Below are 27,291 nucleotides of genomic sequence, written 5' to 3' on the forward strand. Positions count from 1 at the left end.
GAGACCCGGGGGCGACTCCCGGGGCCCGGACCCTGCCCCGGCGCTCTGCGGCCCCCGCCCCGCGCTCCTCCGGGCGCGCCGCTCCGCCCGCTCCACTGCACAGCGTTAGGGCAGCCCGGCCTCGACTTCCCGCCCCGCTGGACCCCAGGTGCCGCCGGCTTTTGTGGGGGACACCCCGGGCGAGGGGCTGATTGCCGCGGAGCCGGGGCTGAGGGTCCCAGGGCCGCGGCGGAGGCCGGGGCGGAGCAGGAGGAGACCGGGGCGGAGTAGGGGAGCCAGGCGGAGGAGGAGGAGGTCCGGGCGGGGGAGGAGAGCCGGTGGCAGCGGCGAGACCTCGGGCGGCCGCCGCCGCCTCCCCGCGAGCGCCGCGCGCCCAGGCCCGGCTCGCATGCGAGTCACGTCCGCCCCCTCGGCGCGGCCGCCCCGAGACGCCGGCCCCGCCGAGTGATGAGAACAGACGTCAAACTGCCTTATGAATATTGATGCGGAGGCTAGGCTGCTTTCGTAGAGAAGCAGAAGGAAGCAAGATGGCTGCCCTTTAGGATTTGTTAGAAAGGAGACCCGACTGCAACTGCTGGATTGCTGCAAGGCTGAGGGCGAGAACGAGGTCAGAGCGCGTCTCCTATGCCGCGAAACCCTCTCTTTCCTCTCCCCCGCGTTTTCTCTCGGGCTTCCAGGGACGGGGGAGCAGACCCTGCAGTGTCACCCACAAATACCAAGAGGGAAGAGGGAAGCTTCACAAATTACTGGAGCCTCTTCAACATGGCTGACAAATATAGTTTTAATTTGCCCCCTTTAAACCTGTAGTTCTGTGTTCTCTTCTCTCTCTCTTGCTAATGCTTGTCCCCTCCTTACCCAGAAAACTTACCTTTGTGCCTCTGACGAGCCGGTTTCCCGGCTCTATATCTTCAGGAAAGTGATCTTTTTCTTTGCTTTTCTCTCTAAACTTGTTCAGCTTTGGGGGACACTACTTTTCCCTTTAACCCTCCCCCTCCCCCTGTCTTTCGTGTAAGTCAGACGAGTCTCGTTTGTCCTAAGCAGCCCCGGAGAGAACACTGACGGGGTGTTTTTCGGTAAAACTGCTGTAGGGTCTGGGTCGCGTCTGCCTCTTCCTACCCCCTGGTCCCCCTCCTTTTGGGGGGGGCTGTACTAAGCGAATGTCACGGATAGTGGAATTGGAATACACTTAGTGGGGTCTTGTCTTTTTCTTAAGTCCGCGCGTTTTGTTAGTAGCGCTGAGTGAAAGACGAAAGAACAGTTTCTCTGGTCCCCCAAACAGGACCAGAAGCCACTTTTCTCAAGATACGTAAGCTCTGCTCTGGGTTGTGCCTCCCAGCCCGGGCGATGTGTGTAAGAGAATTTGTGGGCAAATCTGTGTCCTGGCTTTGTGCTTCTCCCGAATCAGCTTCGTTTGGTTCCCTGGTAAGTGACAGGCAGACACAAAGGCAGGCGCAGGCCGGGGGAGGGGGCGGGGAGCGGGGCGTTGAGAGTTGCAAGACTGCAAGGTCAGGGGCGCCCAAAGAAATGAAACCCAATCCCGGCAAAGAAGTGGAGAGCGGATTTCTAACAGTCCCATCCAAATTTCTCTTTCTGCCTTGGCTTTTCTCTTTCCTTTGGTCTTTCATCTCTCTGCCTTTCTCTCCATGCGTCTCCTCTCTTCTTTCTCCTCTTCTCTCTCTCACTCTCTCAACACACAACATTCTTCACTAGCATCTTGCTGAATCTTTTTACGGGTACTGTCTACTGTTGTTAACTTAACAGGGTTTCTGTGGAGAGTTTTCTACCTATGACAAAATAAAGTGTGGCCTGGATAGACTCCTGGGAAGGTTGAATGTGAAATATAAGTGTTTTTTTGCTGATTATTACCCTCATGATATACTTTTAATTGCATTGAGTGATTCCCCCCCCCCCCCCCCGCTTCATTTAGTTCAGGGATTGAAAAAAGGGTTATTTTCCACTTGTTTGCTTAAAATTTAGTGAAATATTTTTTTTACATTTGCCTGACTATAGAGTAGAATACATCCATGAATTTAAAATCTCAAATCACACATTGTGCTTTTCCCGCTCCAATCAGGGATTATAATGGCAAATCCAAATCCGGAAATATTCATAAACAAATGATCCAACATAGAATTAAGATGGTATCTTAGGGGAAGTTGGGATTCACAGAGAAAAGATACTGGTTTGGTTTGGTTTAAGACTGTGGGTATTGTTGCCTGGCTAATGAAATCATTACATTTGCATTTTAATGAAAAGTTGAAATACTAAAGGGGAGTTATATTGTTTTACATGTTTGCAAGTGTTTTTCATAGTAGGTTGGGAATAGAATATAAATTTCAACACAACAAATATTGATTTTTAAATGTTACTAAGCAGAGAAGTGTTAGTGAAGTATTGGAGAGTCAAACTTAAGTTTAGGAGGCATTTATAGAATTAAAAGATAAGAAAAAGCAAAATAATTGACGTTAGTCAGTAAATCAAACTTCCAAAACTATTTGTCCTCAGTAGTTTACTTTGTAACTGTCTCTATTTTGATCTTGGAAAAGCAGTTTAGTTCGCTTTAATCATTGATGCTAGAGGGTTGTTTTTTTTTTTTTTTTTTTTCTTTCATGATTACAAGGAAGAAGTATTACTCATCTCTGTGGAATAGAAACAGTTTATTGGTTAGTTCTTATTTACCCTCAATAAAGAGAACACTTAGGATTTATCATAAATGCTTACTTTTGTTGCGAAAACTATGGTTAATTATTACAGCAATTCAGAATTAAAAAAAACAATTCCTTTTGCTAACAGGCTAGTATCTAACTACTTTTTTTTGGACAGCTTTTCAAATGTTGTGGTTGTCAAGCTATTCAAGTAGTAATATATACAATATTTTTCACTCATTGATAAATAAAAATACATACACTGGTTAATAATTTTGAGTGTGACTATGAAAGCTTATTTTTTCCTAGCGTCACATTTGAACTCTTGTTATTTTATGTATCCTTCTTTATGCTGAAAATAGTTACTAATTAATATTGTATGAGGGGTTTCAATGATTATAAGGAGATGTATATATTATTCACCAAAAGTAACTCTTCTCTGTTAGAAAAGAGGAATTATTTGAATAAGTATGGGGCAAATCATTTACAATAAAAGACATAACCCCAGTTCTTCACTTACCATATATGTGACAGTCAGTACCACCTGGATGCTCCAAAAATTCCATTCAGCTGTCTTGGATAATTGAAGTTTAGGAGTACTAATGAACAATAATAAGAAAGATAGCTTTTCTTACACTACAACATTGTTTTGCTTACTTTCTTATTGAACTAATTGTTAATGAGAAAGAACTTAGAATGAGAGAAGTCCCTTGATTTGTTTAAATTCACACATTCACATCTCTTCTTTATGCTTTAATTAGATCTGCCATTGTGTTGGTCCGTGCCAGGAGCCAGAAGGATTGATATGGTTTTGATGGAGTGGCACGTGGTCCTAGACATTGGCAATTCAACATTACTTCCAGAATAAGTGAAATGCACCTGCCAGGGAATTGTTATGACAGACTTCCAAAGTCCTTATTGGCCACTGTACTTGTACTAGGTAACAAAAACTGGAGTTTTGGTTTCATTTACCGAAGTTAGAATTTCTCTATCAATTTCTCCAAGGCTCCACCTACACACAATGTTATAAGCCAGACGTCACTGTTAAAACGTATTTCCTTATTTGCTGACCTCATTAAGAAGCCATTCTTATGATTCACAGACACATCTAGCAGAAACTATTTTTCATCCTGCCCCAAGTTCAAGTTAGTAAATTCTTAAGAAATTACCTTAAAATAAAATGTGTTCAGAAGTTATGGATGTTTGACATTGTAGAATGTAAGTGTTTTGGAATGTCTAATATTTACAAAATATTAAATCTGCTTTTTATGCTCTAATTACTGCTTTTATTATTTTTTTTTTTTTTTTGGAGGCAGCTTTTTTTGGGAGGGGGGATCAAAACCTTTAACCTTGGTGTTATAACATCTAATTGCTTCTATAAAAGTTTGGTTGTTTTTGTTATAGTTGTTTTAACAGTCTTACCTAGCCAACTAAAGTTGCTAAAGGGAATCTTCTTTGCTTTGTAAATAACCATGTAGACTATTTCAATATAGTTTCTTCCTATCATGGATACAGGCTAAAACTTTGGAGTAGCTGTCAGTATTGGTTCATCAAAATAACACTTTCTTGATGATTATGGTAATTCTTAAGAGTAGTAATAGCACCAAAGCTAGCAGCAGGAAATATGTTCCAAGTCAGCTTTACAATTGGACCCTTAACTGTGGGAGAGTCCAGTTGCCAAGCAGAGCTGGTGGTTATCTTGGAAACTGCTGAAGAACACAACTACAAATGGTTTTGCCAAATATACGGTATTTACTTAGTCTAGATCTCCAATTTCTATTTTGACTTACTGCCAAACTTAGTGAATACTGTGACATTATTGAAGGAGGTTGTACAGTACATCTGTTGGTTTGATGTAGAGTAAGAGATAAGGATTCTACAAAAGGAGGGGATAAAGTGAGAGACTGCAAGCCAAAAAGAATTGTGTATATCTGCTTATTTTCAGCATTATTCTGAATAATGCAGTATCTTTTTTTTTTTTTTTTTTCTTTAAAAGGTGACTAGTAAGGGGATCCCAATTCTTGACTTGGTGTTGTTAGCACCACGCTCACCCAGTGAGCTAACTGGCCATCCATATATGGGATCCAAACCCATGGCCCTGGCATTCTCAGAACCATACTCTCCCGAGTGAGCCACAGGCCAGCCCCGATTTCTTTCTCTTTTTTTGATGGCTTGCTGGTAAGGGGATCCAAACCCATGACCTTGGTGTTATAAGTTTGTGCTCTAACCAACTGAACTAACTGGCCAGCCTCCAGCGTTATTATGATCCTAGACTGTACATTGTAGAGAATCCCTGACTTAAGATAAACATATAATCTTTGCTCAATAAAATGGATTTTTGGTTGTCCATTCCAGAATAGCAAATCCTATCAGCTTTGATTTATGTTTTCTCCATTTGTCGTGAAGTATAGTTAAAGGTGTCAGGCTTCAAGAAGTAGAAATATGTAGTAGGTAGATTTTCAATATTTTGTATAAAAATAAGTTCAGTGTTAAATGTCAACCTACCTGCAGTTTTAAGAATTTGGAACTCAATGATTTATATTCACTGAAAGTTGTTACTCAAAACTGACTCGAAATCATGTTCCAAATCTGAGAATTAAAATAATAGATTAATAAATTAGGATGAAGTGTTTTTGAAAGACAATTTAGGACATAAAATGAATTAGTTGCTTCGCTAAAAATGCTACGAATATTTCTTTTAAATTAGATTTCTTTCTGTCTTTTGCAAGGGAGGCACTGATTTCCATGTCTTTGCGTTCCCTAATAGAACTAGTAGTGATGTACTCAGAGTCAAGATTGAATGAATGGCATAGAACTAGTGAAAAACAATATATTTAGCTGGAAAATGTGTTATCTATTCTAAATGCACGAGAGAAAAATAACAAGAGGTCTTGGTAATGGTGTCAATGGTATTGGTGATGGTGCATTTTCCCAATGTAATTTCTGCATGCTATGGTAGTTTCCCCATAAGAGCCAACTATTGTAAGCGTATAGTTTAATGGTTTTTAGTAAATTTATACTGGGGTCATATTTTTTAATTGAAAATTTTATTGATAATTATAGATTCATAGGTAGTTATGTGAGAGATCCCATGTACACTCTGCCCAATTTTCACATTGATGTCGTCTACCAGTCTTATTTAGATTTCCAGTCTGACTTGTGTTCATTTGTGTATGTATATTTAGTTCTGTACCATTTTATTGCATGATCACATATTTTTAAACCTTTTTTTTCCTGAAAACAGAAGATTAGCACAGTTCTACTTTATCAATTATGTGATTGTGCTATTATGCCTTATCAAAATGTGTATCAAAATGTTTTTGTTTAAGTTTTGTTGCATAGAATGGCCTTGTTCAAAATACTTTAAATGTTTTGTCACACTGTAAGCTGATGTCATTTAATTCTCATCACAACCCTAGAGATAGATATTATCTGTTATTCCTACTTAAGGATGAGGAAACTGAAACATGGTGAGGTTGAATAAGTTGCCCACATTCATACAGCCAATCTGTGACTTAGACTGAATTGAATTAAGAAGTCTGTCTAAAGAGCCCTGTCTTAATCACCATATTGTACTGTCTTATTATAATTAATAATAAAGGTATAGCTATAATGTAGACTATGTAAGGAAAGTCATAAAAAGAAACTTTATTCCACGCAAAAAGCTTGTATCCAAATGTCTGTAGCAGTATTATTAAAAATGGAAACAACCCAAATGTCCATCACCTCATTAATGGATAAACAAACGGTGTTATATCCATATAACGTAATATTAGTCAGCAATAAAAAGAAACGAATTGCTGATAAATGCTACAACATAGGCGAACCTTGAAAGAACTAACTAAAGGCCATATATGGTGTGAATCCATTTATGTGTAATGACCAGATTAGGCAAATCTAAAGAGACAGAAAATAGAATAACCATTGCTAGGGGCTGGAGGAGGAAAGTGACTGCTAAACCCCATAGCTGGGGTTTCTATTGGGGATGATGAAAATGTTCTATAATTACATAGTAATTATTGCACAACTCTATGAATATACTAAAATCCACTGAATTGTACACTTTAAAAGGATGAATTTTATTGTATGTGAATTATATCAATAAAGCTGTTATAAAAATGCATACAATTAAGTTAAAATACTTAGTTTTCAGAAAATATCTCATGTCTTATGCAAAAGAAATGTAGATACTGTTTGAATTGAATGGGATTAAGCATATCTTTCTAGGAATATGGTTTTATGCAGTTAAATTGCCTTTCTCTTATAGATGAGAATACATATGACTTAAAAGTTTAGTTGTATAAAAGCCTTTAGAACTTAACTGGGATTGACTAGACAGATGATAGGTTAGGTGACTTGGTAAACAGTACTTTAATGTATTATTGCAAAAAACTTTCTCAAATATATTCACCTACCTAGCCATTTTCTAATTAGTCAGGAGATGTAACCCAAGTGTTAAAAGGAATGTCTATAAAAATTGCCATTCTTGTTTAAATTGCCACCAAATGTATAGTTTAATCTAGAAGTGAGGAGAAATTTCTAGACTGCATATTTCAGTAACATTACAGATTGTTTTTTGTATTAAAATGCCTTCTACCTAAAAACAAAAGGGCACTGAAGGACATAGAAAGTGGGCTTCAAAACTCTGATTTTGTTAACTGTTTATATCTCCACTTATTATTGTCATATTTCAGATTTTTAGATTAAAATAGCCAAGTATCTCATAGGGTTTAAGCAAGTGGTTCTATTTCTGTGTACTGATATTTATGGCATGTGGTAGATGTAAAATAAGGTTGAAGGAAATTGCTCTGAGCAGTCTTTGTCATGCCAGGAAGAGTGGAAATTAGGGTCACAGTGATGATGTGATGGTTCTCCATGTTTTGCTACACATGGCCACTATATTCACAAACACCAGCAGAATGTTTACAGGCTTGTTAATGGTAAAATGAGTGCAAATTTTTAGGACTAGTCCTTATGAAATTAGGACTTGTAATTTTGGATACACATTGTGAATTACTTGGAGTTGCTTGTAGTTGAATGTCTAATCTTATGTAATTCTAGATACCAGACATTCTTGTTGTGCAATGCTTCTCTTCCTTTTTATTCTGATGAGAATGTTGGATCATTGCCAGTTGCATCCCATACCTTGGGACCTTGACTGATAATGAGGGTGGGGAAAATGCACTGATATGGAAGCACTGAGCTTTAGGGTTTAGAGACAAGTTTAAGGTATACATGTTATTGTACTCAATAAGGAAGTATTCTGGCTTCATGCAATTGCTATAATCATCGCTTTTTCAAGGAACTGCTATAGAAATGACCCAGATTTCTACTGTTTAAGAGTGTAATGATAGCACCTACGTGTAAGTTTGTTTTATATTTGTGACAAGCACAAGGTAGACATTCATGTTAGAGCCTTTAACCCATCAAGAAGGTGGTGTGGTGATTGTTTAGGGAAAGCAGTAAGGTGGAATTTAGGTTTTGGGAAATGAGTAGTTTATTTGTTTTTATCCTCTTGTTTCTCTTAATACTTTGTGAGTCACCTCAATTGAAAATAGATTTTTGTACTAGAAACTCCATAATTTAAAAAAAATTGTTTACTAAGTTTGAGTGTATTACTCCTTATTTGCTTTTTAATGCACTTACAAGAATTGTGAATCTTTTCAAAGAAATTAGTAATATTTTGATATACTGATATTTTTAGCTTTGCTTTTTTATAAATAATTGGTATGAAAGACACCCTATATCCAAAAGAAAAAAATTGGCCTGGGAAGTTTTGCTGATAGACTGTTCTCTTTAGAGAGAATTACCTGTGGTCAGGCATAAATGTAGGCAGGTATTCTGCCATTAAGATATGCCACACATTATATTGATGTTTTTCATTTGCTGCTTTTACCATTTTGAGATTAGTCACAGTTTGTTCTGTGGGTGCTGCAAAGTAATGATAATTTTAATTACAATTATCATGCTTCATTAGTCATTGCTAAAATCTAACTTATTAAATCACTTGTTTTCTTGATAGAGTATTAAATCTAGTTTCTATGTCCAGATTGTACCTTAATGGAAACTATTCACCCAGCTCTTCAAATGGATTTCTTTTAAAATCGTATTTTGTCTTGAAATCAGTGTATTTTGTCTCAAAAATAGAAGGGGACTTAAATAATAATAAGGAAAGCCAGATTATATAACATGGTATCTTGTAGTTATTCCTCCTGTTTTTCTTCCCTGTCTGCACTAAGAAACAAAGGCACCCATTAAAAAATAACTTAATTATTAGTTGTGCTGCTTCTAAAAGTAAAGCACTAGAATCTGCAAATAATACAGTGATACCACACCCAGATTCCATCCTTAACATACTGTCTTGCTCCTATTAATTTATTTTTAAATCTGTTTGTTCTTTCAGCACTTTTTCCACTTTTGTTTGAAGTCTATTACTTTGAAGTTATAGAATTTTCTATTTGCCATTAGCTATAAAGTTCTCTCAGCTCCTTTATAAGCTTTCATGATTTTTGCATTAAAGATCACTTTTAGCCACCCTCTAATTAGTTCAGATGATTATTAGCTTTTTGTTTGTTTTACTGCATGTATCATAATAGAACAAAAAACCATTTCTGCAAATAAAGTATCTGATAGTTTGAAAAATTAAAGAGAATTCAGTTATTAAAATACTAATTCACTTACATTTCTATTTTAACGTAATAAACATAACTGAAAAGGAAAAATATCATAAGTGGGCACTTTTCAAATTTCAGGAAAGAACAAATCTTCTAACTTATTAAGTAAAAACAAAAGCTGGTATATGTTAACAGGAAAGAACATATTTTAAATTTTGTACTCCAGATTTTATCTGCCTTTATTCCAATCCAATCACCTAAATGCTTATTTTTTTTCTCATAAGTTATGTTACCTATATGTTTAAATTAAAACAAGGTTATATTTTAATTTTGGAACTGTCTACCACATTATAGCTTGTAGAAAAACATCAGCAGAAAACAAATCTAATAGACATTTTTCTAATGGCTCACCTTATTAATGGCTGGGATTTAATTATATTTTTCTACTGAAAATCAAAATTGGAAAGGACATTTGGTTACTAATTTGGGGAACTAACTTTTCAGTATTTTGAAATCTAATCTGCTTACACTTGAAAATGTGATTCTTATTTCAAATAGGAAATTTCATGGCCATCAACTAATTTTTAACATACAGTTTTATCAAATGTATTTTTCCAGTGTATAAGAAATACAGGATATGGCATTTTTAAATGACTTAAACTATGCTTGGGATTTTGTTGAAGTCAGCTGGCCGGTATGGAGACGCAGCTGGCCGGTATGGAGACACAGCTGACCCACATGGGGACCCGAACCCTCAACGTGCTTTAGCCGACTGAGCTAACCAGCCAGTCCTATTTCATTTGTTTGTTTATTTTTACATTGTTTTAATTTGTCATGTTTTAAATAATCCTCAAGATTATGGGAAACTTCAAATTTAGGGGTAAAATCCTTTAGTTGTTGACAATTGACATTTTCATTTTTCTCTTGTTTCCTGTTCACAAACCCATTGTAAAAGACAATGAATGTAGATGAGGGTAAAATTTGAAATAAGATAAAACACTAAATTGTTTTTCTCTTTTATTGGATACTTTTTGCTGAAGGGGTCAGGTTATTATTTTATTTGATGTGATTTGTCAATTTGCAAATCATTTGCCTACCTAGTGTGTATCTCTAGTGGTTACGTAATGCCACCTCATAATATCTCAGTTCACACTGAAGTAAATGAGCAAAGAAAAATAATTTTGGCGTAAGGGGAAGTAGTAGAATGTGCATTCAGAATGCATTGCTGTGATTACAAAACTTGTCCTAGATTGAATTAGATAGATAGGGCAGTTAATTATGACCCTGTTAAAGAAAGGAATGGGATGGGGAGGGAAAATTGTAGACATTTTTGTCCAGTTCTTCCCTTTAAAGATAATTCCTTAACATCCACAGGGTCGTTTATAGAGCCCAAGAAATAGGTTTCTCTTTGGAACTTGTTGAAGCTTTCTGCCTTCCGATTACACGCGGTCACAACATTTGACACGTGGATACTGTGCGCATGGCAGCGCTATTTACAAACACAGTACTAGGATTCCAGAGACTCTTATGTAACAGCCGAGAGAGTAGGCTTTGTGTGTCTGTGGGCGGAGGAATCAACACAGTTTAATTCATAGTCCGGGAGCCCTTGTCTGGCTCTGACAGGGTCACGGACCAAAGATCAAGGTGTCTAGGTCAGTATCACCCCAGTGTAGTTAGGCTACCAAAGCCTCAAGGGCTATGCCTAAATACAGAATTAATCTTTTTTCCTTCTTCAGCAAACGGAACCAGCAATGCCAAACCTTTTTCATTATTTGGGAAATGTGGGTAAATTATGCCTTGGATCTGATTATAATTTTACAGTACCCCTGTGAATGAAGTGTGCACGCCTGCCACCCAGCCTTTTTATTTGTTCCTTGAGAAACAAGATAATTCATAATCTGACTTCTCAAACTGGACAGTCCAACCAGAGAACACTAAAGAAAACTCTTAGTTGATCATTCTCCATATCCCATCCTATGCCCAACTTTCCCCCTCCCACTCCCACCTGTAAATCTCCTTCACCATACCTCCCTCCACACCTTCCACAACCCTGTCCATTTTTCTTTCTTCCTTCCTTTCTTTCTTTCACCCTGTCCTTTTTAAATTGCACATCAAGACCTGGGGTTAAAACAACAAAGCTTTAAGTCTCTATACTCAGGAAATTTTTCCTCCTTTCACAGATCAATTTTTAGAGTTTTAAAATTCTATAGTTATTAATATAAAACAAAGTATTGAGTTAAAAAAATATATAAAGCACCAAGAATTTAAATGTCTAACTCTGTAATTGGTGCTATTCATTAGTTGTAAGCAGAGCAGATAGAATATTTAAATTATTGCACCTAAGGATAATTTTAGATAGATATCATAATTGATCAGCCAAAAATGGAAACCTTGCCTAACAAAGAATTAAAATTCAATCAAAAGATTAACTTGTAGTTAAATGAAAAGTTGGCTTGTTTGAACTCTTCTTTCATGGAAATTTTTTTTTTTTTTTTTTTTTTTTTTTGTAATTACACTACCTGTAGTGTACTGAATTATGTCTTCCCAAAACTCACTGAAGCTTGAATTGTGTCCCCCAAGTTTATGTATTATAATCTTAGCCCCACTGTGACTGTTAAGAAGGTGGGAAATCCTATTATGGTAATTGAAAGGTGGGGCCTTGAAGAGGTGACTGGATTGTAGGATGGTGCAGTAGTGAATGGATTAAAAATGGTGGCCAGGGGCGTGGTTCTGAGGGCTTTAAAAAAGGAGAGTCTGTCTCTGCTCTCTCTGCTTCCACCATCTTGCAATGTGAGACCCCTGGTTCGCTGTTACCACCACCAGATGGGCTTTGAACTTCCCAGCCTCAGAAGCTGTAAGCAATAAATTTTGTTTTTCTTTATAAATCACCCTGTTCTGTGTATTCTATTATAAGCAACACAAATGGACTAATACACTACCTTTCTAAAAATATGAAATATCAGAGTCTTTGAAATGTGTCACTATAAATGAAAGCAATTTTTTTAAAAATAAAGCATCTTTTCCCAAAAGATAAATGAAAAACCAAATCTATCTTGTTTTAAGTAATAATTAGTATAAGAGAATTTCAGATCTAGAATAATTTAGAGATCATCTGCCCAAATCCATTATTTACGTGTGAGACCCCAGATTAAGTTTTAGCCATTTAACATCTTAATCTATTCTCATTTGGAAGAAATTATCAAAAGAATGACTCATTTAACTACCAATGAAATTGATTCTTTTTATCTCTGTTGCAGAGCAAAAAACCTTCTGGATTTGAAAAGATATAACTATTTAGTGTTTATCTGTTATAAGTTATTGTACATTTTTAATACATTGAATTAAGATGATGAAATTAGGTTACAGATTTTAGAAGGTTCTTTTTCCTTTGCTTGTTCTATTTGCTTGCTCTTCATTGTTTTGGACTAGAAATGATATATTTATCTTAATCATGCTAGTTCCAAATAGTGAAAGCTTGTGTGAAATTATTTTGAGTATTCTTTCCTGCACAGAGCACAGCCTTGTTTTTGGACACTGCTGAGCTTTAACAAGACTCATCCTATCTTATGTTAAAACATTAATATTTTCCCTTCTTCTTAGACCTTTGTTGGACAGTAAATCTTATATGGACAGAAGCCAAAAGTGCTCAAAATTTGATTAAGGCTATAAGGTAACACATTTCTGCTAAAAAGGGGATTTAAATATAACTTTCATTTGACTTTAGTTTTACTTGAAGGGGCAAGCATGCAATAAACATTGATTTATTTGATGGTGGCTGTCTCTATAAAGATAAGACTGAGTAGCAATTATATTATAAAATATCAGAATAGTAGATTGAATGTGAAAGGTGCATACCAAGGAATAATGTGAAAATTTTAGGCTGCTTATCCCTTTTCAATTACTCCTGTGTGTGTGTGTTGAACTTTTGGAGTTAAATCTTCTTTGGTAAAACTGATTAAACAGTGTAGTAAAAGTCTCTATAAATATGAAATGAAAAAATACTGTCAGGTAGTTTTCCATATATCTTGAAGGTGCACAAAATCCTCAGGATCTTTTGTATAGACTACTTTTATGCGGTCTGTGTAGAAGACAGGCATCAAATGCACCCTCACACAGGAAAGACAAACAACTGGCTTGGTGATAATAAAATTGATGCCAGAGTGTTTCCTCTTGCGTAGAAGTTCCAGGTTATCCTGATACCTTTTCAGGTAGCCAAACACAGGTGGCTTTAATGTTTACACACTGTTCCAAAATTCTGAAGACTAGTGTTGTAACAATGGGGGAGTGGACGAACAAATGGTCTGTAGCTCACAAATTGTTTAATGACTCGAATCATGAATATTGAAACAGCATAAAAGTACTGGCTGTAGTAAAACTTGGTAGATGCCTGAAGGAGGTTTTCCCCCCACCCCACATTGTTTATTTTAAATTCTCATTACCACCTGAAAGGAGCTTTCCACTTTGAACTTAAAATAGTAGCTTTTAACAAGTGAGTAAGCACTTCAGTATTCAAGCACTGGTGGTGAGGAAGCCCTGAAGAGTGTCACTCTCTTGTCATAACCAAGTTGAATCACTCTTTTAGAAGCTAATTGTATGTAACAACCATCTCTAATAATGTTGCTACATACCTGTTTAGAAACAGACACAGAGTTAGGGCTTCATTTCTCCTTGTTTTAAGTGTTTCTCACCCATTGTTTTATTTTTGAAAACATGTGTAAAGGTACATGACTACGCCACTTGTCGAGTAAGGCAAATCATAACTAAAGCCAAAATGTTTCATTATTTTAGTTATACTAAGTTTCTATTTGTATTGTCAGGGCTAGGTCTCAGACCCTTCAAACCCATTGTACAGACTGGGTCACCAGACCCCTCACACGCAGGTCTACGCTGTGTAATTGGGGAAAGATCTTGGGAGCCATCGGTAGATGACATGAGCTCAGTCCTCAGCAATGGCAGCAGCAACTTACAGGTCTCGCAGTGGCGGTGGCCTCGGCCTCACAGAGGGTCCCGGGGGCCCTGGCAGCAACATCTTGCAGCAACAGCCTCCAGCAACAGGAGCGGCCTCCCCATGGCCCCCCCAGGGGGCATCCCAGGGGTGGGGGGCAGGCACCATGGATCAGAGCCACTCATCCTTTATACCTAAGTCCATAACCCAGGACACCTGGGTGCACATGCATATTTATATCAAATGCTCAGCAAGATTCTGAACATCCAAGGGGCCCTGACCATTTTCCTATATTTTCCCAACAACATGTCATCCTATTACATATAGAAATGCTTTCCTAAATCACTGAGTATGCTTGTATAGAACTACTTTGCTGAATATTAGCCTTCTGTTAAAGAGTCTATATCTGCAACAGTATGGGGGTAGGGAACCCCTATTTATCTGATAGATTCATAATAAAGGGAAAGAAGAAAAGGTGAGAAGTCATTTTGGAAGATATCTAAAAGTGGTGATGTTTACTTAATGCCAACACTTGTGTTTAACATAGAAAAGTGACTAAAAGGGTGAGGGAAAAACGTGTAAAAATAAGAATACTAAGTTATCAATAAAGAAGAAATGCTTGATCACAAATTATGAACATTTTAAAGATCTGTTTCAAACTCTTTCCTACTTGTAACAAATTATCAGGCTTTTGAAATTTACCTTTCTTTGACCTTTTAGCATTTTTTTTCTGAACTGTAAGTTTAAGTCTGTGCACGTATGTGTGTTTGAATATGTTTTTATATTTTAGACCTTGATATGTAAACTAGAGATGTTTCCAGCTGCTTATAAGACGTTGTTCCCTGGATCACCACCACCTAAACTTCAGTACTCCAATAAATCAGTCATCAGAATGGAACAACATAGTTCATTTAGCGACGTAGAATTATAGATTATTACCAGCTGAAAAGGACTTTAGAGACTCTCTAACTCTCTAACTCACTTACAGATGAGAAAATGGAGGCCTGGGAAGGTAAAGTGATTCACCTCAAATTGCATAACAAGGTATTCTTAATTCTAATAATAGCCAATATTAACTAGCCTCTTATGTGTGTTAATAGTACATCCTAAGCACTTTCTAGAGTTTATCTCATTTAATTTGCACATCACTTCTGTTTTTGTTGGTGCTATTATCCCCATTTTACTAAGGAAAAAAAGAAGATATGGAGTTAAATAGGTTCCCTATACATTTTGAATTATCATCTGACATCTCCCTATTTGCAAATTTATCACTAAATGCTGTGCATTTGCCTTGTCCCTTCCTTTCTATTTCTGTTCCCTTACCCTTTTTTTTCCCCCACTTCATTTCTTTGTGACAGGAATTTCTTCCTCGTTGGTGTTCTCATTGATGTGACCTTTCTCATGCTTTCCAGTTCAGCTTTTCACTGTATCTTCACTCTAAAAGAATTTACATTGCCTCCTTGTTTCTCATAGATCGCAAACAACTTTTAAACTGCTGGATGCCATCAGTCTGATCTTTGGAGTTAGGAAGATATAGTTGTGTTTGTCTGTGTGTTTTCCGGTTTTATTGACATGTAGTTGACAAAAATTGCTTATATTTAAGGTGTACAATGTGATGTTTTGATATATCACAATCAAGCTAATTAACATATCCATCATCTCACATAGTCACCAATTTCTGTGTGTGTGAGAACACTTAAGATCTACTTTCTTAGCAAATTTCAAATAAACAATGCCGTGTTATTAATTATAGTCATGCTATACATTAGATCTTCAGAATTTATTCATCCTACATAACTGAAACCATGTACTCTTTGACCAACCCATTTCCCCTCTCCCCAGTGCTTGGCAACAATGATTTTACTCTGCTTTTATGAGTTCAACATTTGACTGAGATCACACAGTAGGAAAATCTAGTTTAGAATATTGACTTCCCTTTTTATGAGCTATGTATGTCCATATTCAAGTTGCTTTACCCTCTCTGAATCTACTTCCCCATCTGTAAAGTGGGAACAGCTAATCTTACAGGTTGCTGAGAGGATAATATGAAGTAACATAAGAAAAACATCCAGCATATTACTTGGCAAAATTGTAGTGATTGAATTTGTTTATTGATTTGTTTATTCATCAAGCATATGTTGAGCATCTATGTATCAGGAAAGAAGTGAGCCACCTTTGCCCTTGTGGAGTATGTAGACTCATAGGAAAGAATCAGTACAGTGATCCTTTTTTAATCAGAATGAGATGGAAATTAGAGGACTCATAGATTGGTTAATGGAGGGATTTCCCAGAATGGTTCCAGCCATCTGCTCAAAAGTATGATTCCTCAATTGCCTGAATGGTCCTAGGCACTAGAGTTGGCATAGCTTTCTCAGCACTGGGGCCTGAGGAATACCCCAAGGGGAAAGAGAAGAAGGATTATTTCCATCTTTTTTGTTTTAATCAGGATACAGATTATGAGCTCATCATGTCACCTCTTCATGATCATCCTGTATTGTCTTTACATTGAAAGGATACAAGCTTGTCCATACAAATATTAAATGATAGCATACAGGATTTAAAAACTAAGGATTGCAGATGTTACTTGTTCTTCCTCTATTTCTTATCCCATTTGTAGGAACAGGAACCAGATACCTTGGCTACCTTACTTAAAATAGATGGTAGTCATATCTGTTTTATGCTTAAAGATAGATGATAGTCCTAGTCTGTATCAATCCCAGGTGTTTCCCATAACATAAGTATGAAAATTTTTGGTACTGGCATGGAATTTTGGTCCATGTGAAAGATGTTTTGGAGTATCTCTCAAAATAGTTGAGTTTAAAAATATGTCAGTTATTTTTGTGTCAGAAACTGTCCACTTTCATCAAGATCAAAGTTTCTTTGAAAGCCAGGATCACATATTGTATGTCTGTTGAATCTCCCATAATAATTAGCAACCAAGTGAATAGCAGACCCTCAGTAACACTTACTGATAGGCTGGTTGCCATGTGTAAGGTGGGGTGTTCTTGAGTACTAAATCTGTAGTATCTTAGTAAGTCATTTGTGGGAAATATGGAATGCAAAAAGGGGCATTTGATTTGGTTGATTAGTTTCTACAGGATTTTTCAAAAAATACAGGAGCATGGGAACAACATCAACAACAACAAAAATTTTAAATAATACAATCAGGGTACATTTTAATTATTTTTCCCCAAAATAATACATTTAATTTTAAAAATTATTAGCCAATGTCAGACTACCTTACGGACTCTCCACTATGTAAGATGTGTAAATTAGTATTTCTCATTTCTCACTGCTTTTACTCTCCTGCCTTCTGTGAGCTTCTGTATTCTATACCATTACTCTATATTACTAAGTTTATAATATTTATGTTCTGGTCTGCATCTACTTTCTTGTGCTTTGTTGTTCAGTGCTAATTGAAAAAGAAAACACATCATTTACAATGTTGTGATGGTAATAAATATGAGGGGTCTTCAAAAAGTTATGAAAAGATTTGTGTTATCTTTCTATCTTTTTAAAAATTTAAATTAGGTTTTATTTTTATTTTTATTTTTTTGGACAGAAAGTAGGATTCATTAGTGGACACGAGGAAGGAGGTGACAGCACAGTGGAAGCCCTATGAATGCAGGGCTCACCACTTGTCTAGGAGGCCACAGCTGAGAATGTATTTAACCCCACAACCATCGGGATGAGCTGCTTCTCAGCCACCATGTCTTCACGTTGATACACATTAAATGTGGTAAAGCCCCACTTCTTAGAGATGTGGATCTTCTGGCAGCCAGGGAACGTGAACTTAGCCCTGCATTGGGCCTCAATCACCTGCTTCTTATTCTGTAACTTGGTTTGATGGACCTGATGACTTGGCCACTGTGCCCTGGGGCTTTCCAAAGGCACTCTGCATACCTGTCTGGAGCCTAGGTGGGGACAGCACTAGGTCAGAGATGAAGATCATTGGAAAGGGCGGTCTCCAAGGTCCCTTACGGCAACCCATATAAGCAACAGGCTGCGTACACTACCGAGTAGGCTACTGTTTGCAGCCATTGCACACTGGATACTCACGAGGACAAGAGCATGGTCAGTTTAATTGGCTGCATATTTTGTTTGTTTGTTTGCTTGTTTATTTGTAGCCAGTATGGGGATCCAAACCCTGGACTTTGGTGTTATCATCACCATGCACTAACCAACTGTGCTAACCAGCCAGCCCCACATTATCTTTCAATTCTATTTTTCCACGAACTTTTTGTCATACCCTCATATAATTCATTACAATACCAAGTGGTACATTTGAACATGTAGAGGAGGAAAAAGTGATACTATGACACTAAAACTTGACTTGTACCAAGAATAATATTTTGAGCATTATGGTAAAGTGAATTTCCTTTTCTTAAATTGCTTCAATTCCTCAAAATTATTCTGTATTTTAGTTTCTTTCACATTTGGACTTAAATTTTCCTGTAATCATTCAATTTTTAAAAAATTCTAATTGCCTTTTTTGTTCTTTATAGAACAAAGTTGTTTTCATCATATCATAGTGATTTTCCCAATTTCTTGATTATACCATTTGATTAATGAAACATAGTTTCTTGAAGTCTGATATTTCTATTCTCTTCTAGAGTTTCTTTTCATTTTTCTTCTGGTTAGGCCCACTATTACTTTAATCCCAAGTCTATCTTTATATTTAATTTTCTTTTTATTGGTATATATCCCTGAGTATTTGGGGGGTGGGTGTTTCTTTTTTTTAATGGTTTGTGGAAAGTAAACTGTGCCCTTACATGTCCAGTGTTGTTGTGTTTAGGATCATAAGTTCAGAGTAATTTTCCCTCTGAACTTGGAAGACATTTGTACATTGTACCTTTCATCTAGTGTTGCTTATGAGATATCTGGTGCCAGTCTGATTCCATCTTTTTTAGATAACTTTTTTCTTCTTCAGGTGCTTGTTAGGATCTTTTATCTTTTCAGTTTTGAAATTCCACAAGAATGTATCTAGATATGGCTCTGTTAAAATGCATCCAATGATCCCGTGCAATCAGCACTCTGATCCTGTACAATCTGAAAACAAGTGCCTTTATTCAGCTTTAGGAACTTTTCTTCTATTGTACCTTCGGTTATTTCTTCACCTCTATTTTTTTTCTTCTCTGTCTTTATGGAATTCATGTTAATTGCACATTAACCATCCTGAATTGATTTTTCTTGTTTATTAAATTCTCTGTCATATTTCCATCGCTTTTCTCTATTTTATTTTCTCAACTCTTAATCATTATGATTTTTTTTTTATGAACTCAGTTACTTTTAATAACAATAAATATACCAAGTTATGACCATGGAATGTAAGTTCAGGTTAGACAAGAGAATTTCACACGTAATAAAGCATTCTGCAGTATATCAAAGTTTGTGTATAATGTCTCACCAACCAGCTTACTCATAAATCATTAATCACTTCTATTGTAGGTAATTTGTTTAACTTAACACAATTCTTGCAGAGAAAATTAATATACTGCACACATTTAGAAAGTGTTTATTTACCTTTGCGTTGGCACTTAAAATACATATTTCCACTTCAAAATAACATATAAACATTATTCTAATATAACAACAGCAAAAATATAATTCTGCAATTACAAAAGAGCCAAATTAGAAGCATAATTAAATTATGTTTACAAGTGTGATTCTGAAATAGATACTGTTTCTATGCAGCCCTGTTGTAAGCTTTCTAGATTTGGTTAAAACACACACATGCACACACAAACACTCACACTTTCAGTTGTGGAAGGCTATACAAATTACTTTCCATGCACTTTTTTAAAAGAGTTGCTCTAGCCAACCCATCCTGAAACTGAAGCAGTCAACCAGTCCACAAGGCAGGCGGAAAAAAGTTAAATTAACTGGGGAAAACAGGACTCCTATGTAACATCCAAAGCATGTGATATTCTGCAGCAATCTAGGAGTACTTCAGGGTTGGCCTAGTGTCTTCTTTAGAACTTCAGAACTTCATTTTAAAGGTTTAAGGAAGTAGATATTTTAACAATATCAAGTGGTAAGTTGAGGCATTTAAGTGGAAAGTTTCTTTTGTGTTGACTTTCCTTAGTGACCTAGTTAGTAAACTGTTTACTAATAATTTGGTCATTAGGCAAATCAAGCCTGCAAGAAAGAAAGCCAATATTCAGAATACTGTGTTGTCTGAATCCACTCAAATGATTTTTTTTTTTTTTTTTGGTCGTTTTTTCGTGACCAGCACTCAGCCAGTGAGTGCACCGGTCAGTCCTATATAGGATCCGAACCCGCGGCGGGAGCGTCGCTGCGCTCCCAGCGCAGCACTCTACCAAGTGCGCCACGGGCTCGGCCCCTCAAATGATTTATTTTTGATAAAAACATTCAATTCTTATTTTGTTATTAAAGTTCAATTTTTAAAAAATCAATTTTGTATCCTTTGATTCTTTTTAATAGCAGCCTGTTTTGTGGCTGAAATCCTATTGAATGAATTAAATTTTGTGGAGAAATTAGAAAAGTTAAATTTTACATTAATCAGCTATAAAAAACAGCTGCCTGGTCAACGCAGTTGATTAGAGCATGGTGTTGATAACACCACAGTCCTGTGTTTGGAGGCCAGCCACCAGAATAACAAAAACAAAAACAAAAAACAAATCAAACAAAATAAAAAACAATACAACCAACCTTAAGAACAAGTGTGTGTGTATACATATATAAACAAGTATGTGTGCATACGTATATACACACATATTCCTATATGCACACATGTACATATATATACGTGTATTTTTATAGTTTTACTGTACTTTATTTGCTCTCCCTTTGAAAAAAAAAAATAGTGCTAGAGTCTATGACTAATTTTGAAAACTTGGTGTGTATGGTTGTTTCCCAAACCTTCAGTATCCCCCGTCATACTTCAGTACTTCAGTCCCAGGCACAGTCAGTGGCTATGCTCATTGGTCCTAACAGAGGTTATTCCATGCAGATCTAAGGTGTTACTATCTCTGAGCTCTTGAAGTTATTTTGTTCATCATCTCTTTTACCTGTATTGCTGCTCAGTAACAGGTAAAAGTAAGAAAAGGAGATGAAACTCAAATAATTTCACTATTTTTCAATTTTTAAAAAATTGTTTTTAAAAATGTGAAATTTATATGGACATCTTTTCCCCAGAGCTCATCTTGCCTAGCTTCAGGAAATAAAGGGAACACAAAAAACAACAGAGACAAGTAATACTCAGTCCTTCAACAAACCTGTTGACTATCTTTGAAATATATCCAGAATCTGACTACTTCACACCATCCCACGATTTCCACCCTCTTTCAGTCACCTTCAGTTGTCACTTTGAATATTGCAGTATCCTTTTAATGTGTGTTCCTATTTCTGCTTTGTCTCCTCTTCCTCACCTAATCCAAACAAAAATTCAAATCTTTTACCAAAACAAAATTCCAAGTACTCATTTAAAAATTAGGTGAGATCATGCCTCTCCTCTGCTTAACCATTAGTGGGGCTAGCTGGTTAGTTCAGTTGGTTAGAGCGCAGGTTTACAACACCATGGCCACAAGTACGGATCCCATCCTAGCCAGCCACCCAAAGAAAAAGTAAACAAAACCATTAATGGGTCCCCATTTCACTCAAAATACAAGCTAGAGCCCTTTCCACGGCCCACAAGCACTCAGGTGATCTGGCCGCTATTTTCATTTCAGATGTCGTTTCTTGCCAGTCTTCTCCCTCATTCTGCTTTAATCTCCCTGGCTGTCTTGTTGCCTTGGCAACAAGATGAGCATTCTCTTTCCTCCAGGTCTTTACACTTGCTGTTTCCTTTTCCTCTATACTCAGTCACATGTGCTGCTTCTTTTTCTGATCTTTCTTTAAATGTTACTTTTTCGGGACGTATTCTACGTAACAGAACCACCACTCCTTACCTTACTTTCTTTCATGAGGTTTATTAGCTCTTGGCAAAGTAGAGTGTTTCTGCTTTTCTTTTTAAAATTTGTTTATTTTTTGTTCCTCTCAATAGACATGCGTTCTGTCAGATCAGGGACATATGTTTGGGTCACTGACACACAACACGGCCTCAGCATGTAGAACAGTGGCTGGCATATACTAGGCACTCAATAAACATTTGGTGAATGTGTGAGTGAATGCAAATGGTTAAAAATAATGGCAGTGATATAGTTTTATTTTTATTGCTTTTCTCTTTAACGCTACAGTGTTATGTTTAATCTCATTCCTCCGTACTAGAAATTACAGATAAAATCTCCATTGGAGTACATTTAGGTGAAATTAGGCTTTTGAATCCATGTGGCATAGCTGAGAGACAATCTCCCAGGAGCTTCTGGAGCCAAGGAGATATTTGTAGCTAAAATACCATACACATTTGCAACTGTATTTTCAAATATTATAATTGGATAGTGTTTCAGTTACATTGTGTGTTTAAAAGGCTTTTGTGACTACTTCAAACTATAAACATGACTTGCAACACTACTTTTAAGTTTTAATCAACTGAGTTGTAAATACCTTGAGAGCTCAAGCCTCTTGCAAGATGAGCACTGCCGGAGTTTTTCCTGCTTCATTTCTTTTAGTTGTGTATCTACCAACTTCCTCCTCCCTCTAGGCAAGGACAAATAGAACTGTTTGCAGTATCTTTAGCATCTGCTGTTGTGATAACCATTCCTTAGTTGAGTTCTGATGTCCTTGACATTTATTTCATAGTGACAAGTAGTTATAGGTAGATGATTTCTCATATACAGGTTTTCAGCTGGTTTTGAAATACCTTTTTTATTCATTTTTAAAATGGCCAAAGTAAATCCATGGTGTTTTGAGTGTGGTTTTCTTGCTACTGTTATTGCTGGCTCAAAATCCAGCAAAACTTCAATGTGACTTGCATGCTCCATGATGAGAATTTCATTTCTGTTCTGTTCAAAATGTTAATCTCCAGTGTCTAGCATAGTGCCTGGCACATTATAAAACCACAATCAATATTTGGTGAATGTAGACCAATACTTTTAAAGAATTCTCATGCCAGAGATTTATTGGCATAAAAAAAGATAGTGATGAATATTGTACTCCATGCTGGTAAAATGAAGTAAAGATTATTAGAGTAGTTCTTTTTTTACTTTTCTTCCATACATAGGGAACTTTCTGAAATCAGAAGAAAATTGATTTATGAGTTCTAATATCTGTTATTGATCATAATAATACGTAGCCATATAAGCAGATAAGAAAATAGGAGCTAGTAGTCCCCCATTTATTTTTTACGCTTTAAAAAAAATGACAAAAATGAGAATAATAGAGAAAATAGAGGTCAGAAAAATATTTAAATAAACAGTGTGACTTACTGGGATATCTTTTTTTTTTTTTTTTTTTTTTTAAAGATGACCGGTAAGGGGATCTTAACCCTTGACTTGGTGTCAGCACCATGCTCAGCCAATGAGCGAACCGGCCATCCGTATATGGGATCCGAACCCGGGGCCTTGGTGTTATCAGCACCGCACTCTACCGAGTGAGCCACAGGCTGGCCCTACTGGGATATCTTCTGTATTCTTTAAATTCTGTACTGGTGCTACCAAGTTACAACTCAGCTACAACTGCCTCTGGATAGAGGAGGCTGGTCCCTGTTGCTAAGGTAATACCTGCTCATACACAGTAGGAAGCACATTGTGTTCTTGGGATGGGGAAGAATATAAAGCAGCAATTGTAGCTGGGGGTGGACCTACAGAAACAGACTAGACTCTTTCTTCCAAACTGCATTATGCATTTTCACATAATTGTCTTTACCTATTTTGGAAGTCTGTTTCTTCCAAAGCTTATCATCTCCTTCATATGTCTGTAGTATGCATTTTGCAGACAGGAAAGACATGATGGATACATATTTGGTGTTGCAAAAAGGCTTTTGTTGTCTTTAAATGAGATCTTTGACTTTTCTTGTGCTGCTGGAAGGACAGTCTACTATTTCCTTACCTATAAAACGAAGAACTTGGACAAGATAACATTTTCTGAAATTCCATTAAACGTCAAATTCAGCATAGTAGATAGATATAAACACATGACTATTTGCAGCATATCACAGACATTAAATGAGTATTTGCTGCATGGCATTTTGTAAGTGACCTAGTCATTTCCTTTCAAGGAAAAAAAATAGTGTTCCATTTGAATGCTGCCTGTATATGAGAAACATCTCAGAACTATGAAGGTTGAATTCAAGGTTTCTTACAGATTATATTTATATTTACTGCAGTGTTAGAATAGTGTGAGAATATTAGCGGTCTTAAGATTGAAACTGATTTACTGTTTGTGCAACTTAAAAGAAAATCTTTCAGTGAGGAAAAGGTATTCATCAGAAGTGTTCTTCTAGTAGATGTTATATTTTTGGTAACGAAATTGATACCGGCAATTAACAGCTTTTTCTAAGTTGGCTATGCTGCTACTCTCTTGTTATGCAATGATACTGCTTTTGTGACAGCAGAAACAAAGTTACTTTAGCCTTATATCCATAAACTAAACTTTATATATCCGTTCAGGAAATAGAAGATGCAAAGAAGCTACTTCTCAGACCTCTTAAGAATATAAATTTTGTTCTTAAGAGGAAGTTCACTCCTGCATGCCAATACAAAGGATAAAAATTCTTAAAGAGAAATATGTGCATAAAATTGCCATTTAGTGTGTGCTATTTACCAAAGTGAAAATTCCTAGATTAATAATTTCAGAAAAATTAAATCTTATTTTAAAAACTTTAGATAACAATGAGTCATCTTAGTAAGTAAAGGAACTATGAAACTTCTAGTTTGGGAAATGACAGATCTGCTACAAGAATGCAAAGGTGAAGAAACTAGGAAATTCAAAGGGATTTGCCAATTTATTTTCTCTGTTCAGTGAATGCAGGCCAAGAATCCATTTATTTAGATATTTATTATATGTTAATTAAACATCTGTAAAATCAGGCTAATATCCTTAGAATTCCTGTTAACAAAGTGATTTATAAACAGGATTACTATAGATTAATATAGGTTAAAGTCTTGAGACTTCTTCAGGACTTCAGTTTAACAAAATATTGACTCAGGGTAGATGTATATGAGGAAATATAAAATATTTTACCTATGTCAATATAATGTATAGTTCTTAATAGTAGGTAGCAGTGACTTCAAAAAACCATAGATCTCCCTGTCAACATACATAGTGACAAAATAATTATTTACATGAACTTAATATGCTAATTCTGTTTTCACTGAGAGTCTCAATTTATTCTGTAACTCTGTATATGAGTAAAAATTTTAGGGGTATCAAAAAGAGTTAGAAAAGGGCCAATATATGTATGATCTTAGTAAGCCTATTTCTTCAAAGAGAAGCAAAATGATAAAGGTTAGAAATTCAGGTCTACATAAAAGAGCATCAGAATGAATAAATGAAGATAAAATGAAAATTTTTTTCTTAATTGATCTAACAGTTCAAAATTATAATAGCAGAGATGTAGTTGATTATGAATGCTTCTTTTATGTATCTTTATGTATAAGTAAAGTGAGTGACAATAATGATACAAGGGATGGGGGATGAATGAGGAATATTTTGTATTTATAAGGTACTTGTACTACCTTTGAAATGGTATGTGTTATTGGAAAGTGGACTTGGATTTGTTGTGAAAGTATATCATAAATCCTAGAATACCCACTTTAAAAAGTAAAAAAAAAATAAAAAATAAAAAATAAAAAAAATATATATGTGTATATATAAATATATTAATAATTGATATGCTAACAAAGGAGAGAAAAATGAATCATATAAAAGGCAGAAAAGTGTGGAAGACAAAATAGGAACAATGAACAAGGGCAAAAATTAGAAAACAGTAACAAATATGGTAGATATGAATCCAAGTAGATCAGTAATCACCTTAAATGTAAATGGCCTAAATACACCAATTAAAAGGCAGAGATTGTCAGAATTGTCCACAAAAAAACCACTTTAAAGACACATAAATCAAAACTAAATGGATGGAAAAAGTAACAACAACAAAAAGCAGGAGTAGCTTTATTAATTTCAAACAGCATACTTCAGAGCAAGGAATGTTATCAGGGATAAGATATGATGGACACAGTCTGGGTCATAAGACACACCTTATAAAATTTAAAAGAATAGAAATCATACTACATTTACTCTTAGATCACAATGGAATTAAACTAGAAATCAAATAAAAGGATAGCTGGAAAATCCTCCACTTATTTAGAAAAGGCTCAAAGATGAAATTTCAAGAGAAATTAAAATATTTTGAACTAAATGAAAATGAATACACATCAAAATTTGTGGAATGCAGTGAAAGCATTGCCTAGAAGAAAATTTATATCATCAAATGCATATGTTACAAAAGAAAAAAAATCTTACAGGATCACTGTCATATATGTGGTCCATTGTTGACCCAAACATTGTTATATGGCATGTAAATGTATGATCCTGATTATATGACATTCTGGAAAAGGCAAAACTATGGAGATGTTATAAAGATATCAGTAGTTTGCCAGAGTTTAGGAGAGGGAGGAATGTATGTGCAGATTTTTAGGGCAGTGGAACTAATCTGTGTGGTGGTGAATACCTGTCACTATACATCTGTCTAAACCTTTAGAATGTACAACTCCAAGAGTTTACCCTAATGTTGTAAACTACGGACTTTGGATGATAAGGGTGAGTCAGTGCAGATGCATCAGTAATAACAAATGTACCACTCTGGTGTGGGATATTGATAGTGAGCAAGGTTGGGGGGGTGTGAGCACAGCTGGTATATGGAAACTGTACTCTCTGCTCAGTTTTAATGTGAATCAATTTTACTACTCTATAAAATAAAGTTTATGATTTTATCAGAAAGTAGGAGCTCTTGAGCTATGCTCTAGTTGATCCATTCAGGAACCTAGAGTTTTTGCAGGTTTAATGAAAGTTTTTTTCTCATGAGTTGTTATAAAATTTTTACACAAAGTCATAAGTGATTTTGTACAGGATACTTTGGCAGCGATCTCAGAATTTCTTTATGTTGATTTAGTAGAAGGAGATACAGAATGCCATGCTAGATTTAGAACTCCTGAGGATGCTCAAGCAGTAATAAATGCATATACAGAAA

General features: G+C 36.0%; 1 protein-coding gene and 1 non-coding gene across 2 annotated transcripts in view; one reads left to right on the plus strand and one right to left on the minus strand.

Moving 5' to 3' along the window:
• Positions 1–519: 519 nt before the first annotated feature.
• TET2 (tet methylcytosine dioxygenase 2) overlaps positions 520–27,291 on the plus strand; it is a 102,380-nt gene continuing 75,608 nt past the window's right edge. The window contains exon 1 of the mRNA XM_063108152.1: positions 520–607. The gene's annotated coding sequence lies outside the window, so the exon portion shown is untranslated. The remainder of the gene's footprint in view (positions 608–27,291) is intronic.
• Positions 18,164–18,298, minus strand: LOC134386701 (small nucleolar RNA SNORA70). The gene has a single exon (XR_010024527.1). It is a non-coding gene; the product is annotated as a small nucleolar RNA SNORA70 (small nucleolar RNA).

Source organism: Cynocephalus volans, chromosome 9, assembly GCF_027409185.1.
Source record: "Cynocephalus volans isolate mCynVol1 chromosome 9, mCynVol1.pri, whole genome shotgun sequence".
NCBI classification, from domain to species: domain Eukaryota; kingdom Metazoa; phylum Chordata; class Mammalia; order Dermoptera; family Cynocephalidae; genus Cynocephalus; species Cynocephalus volans.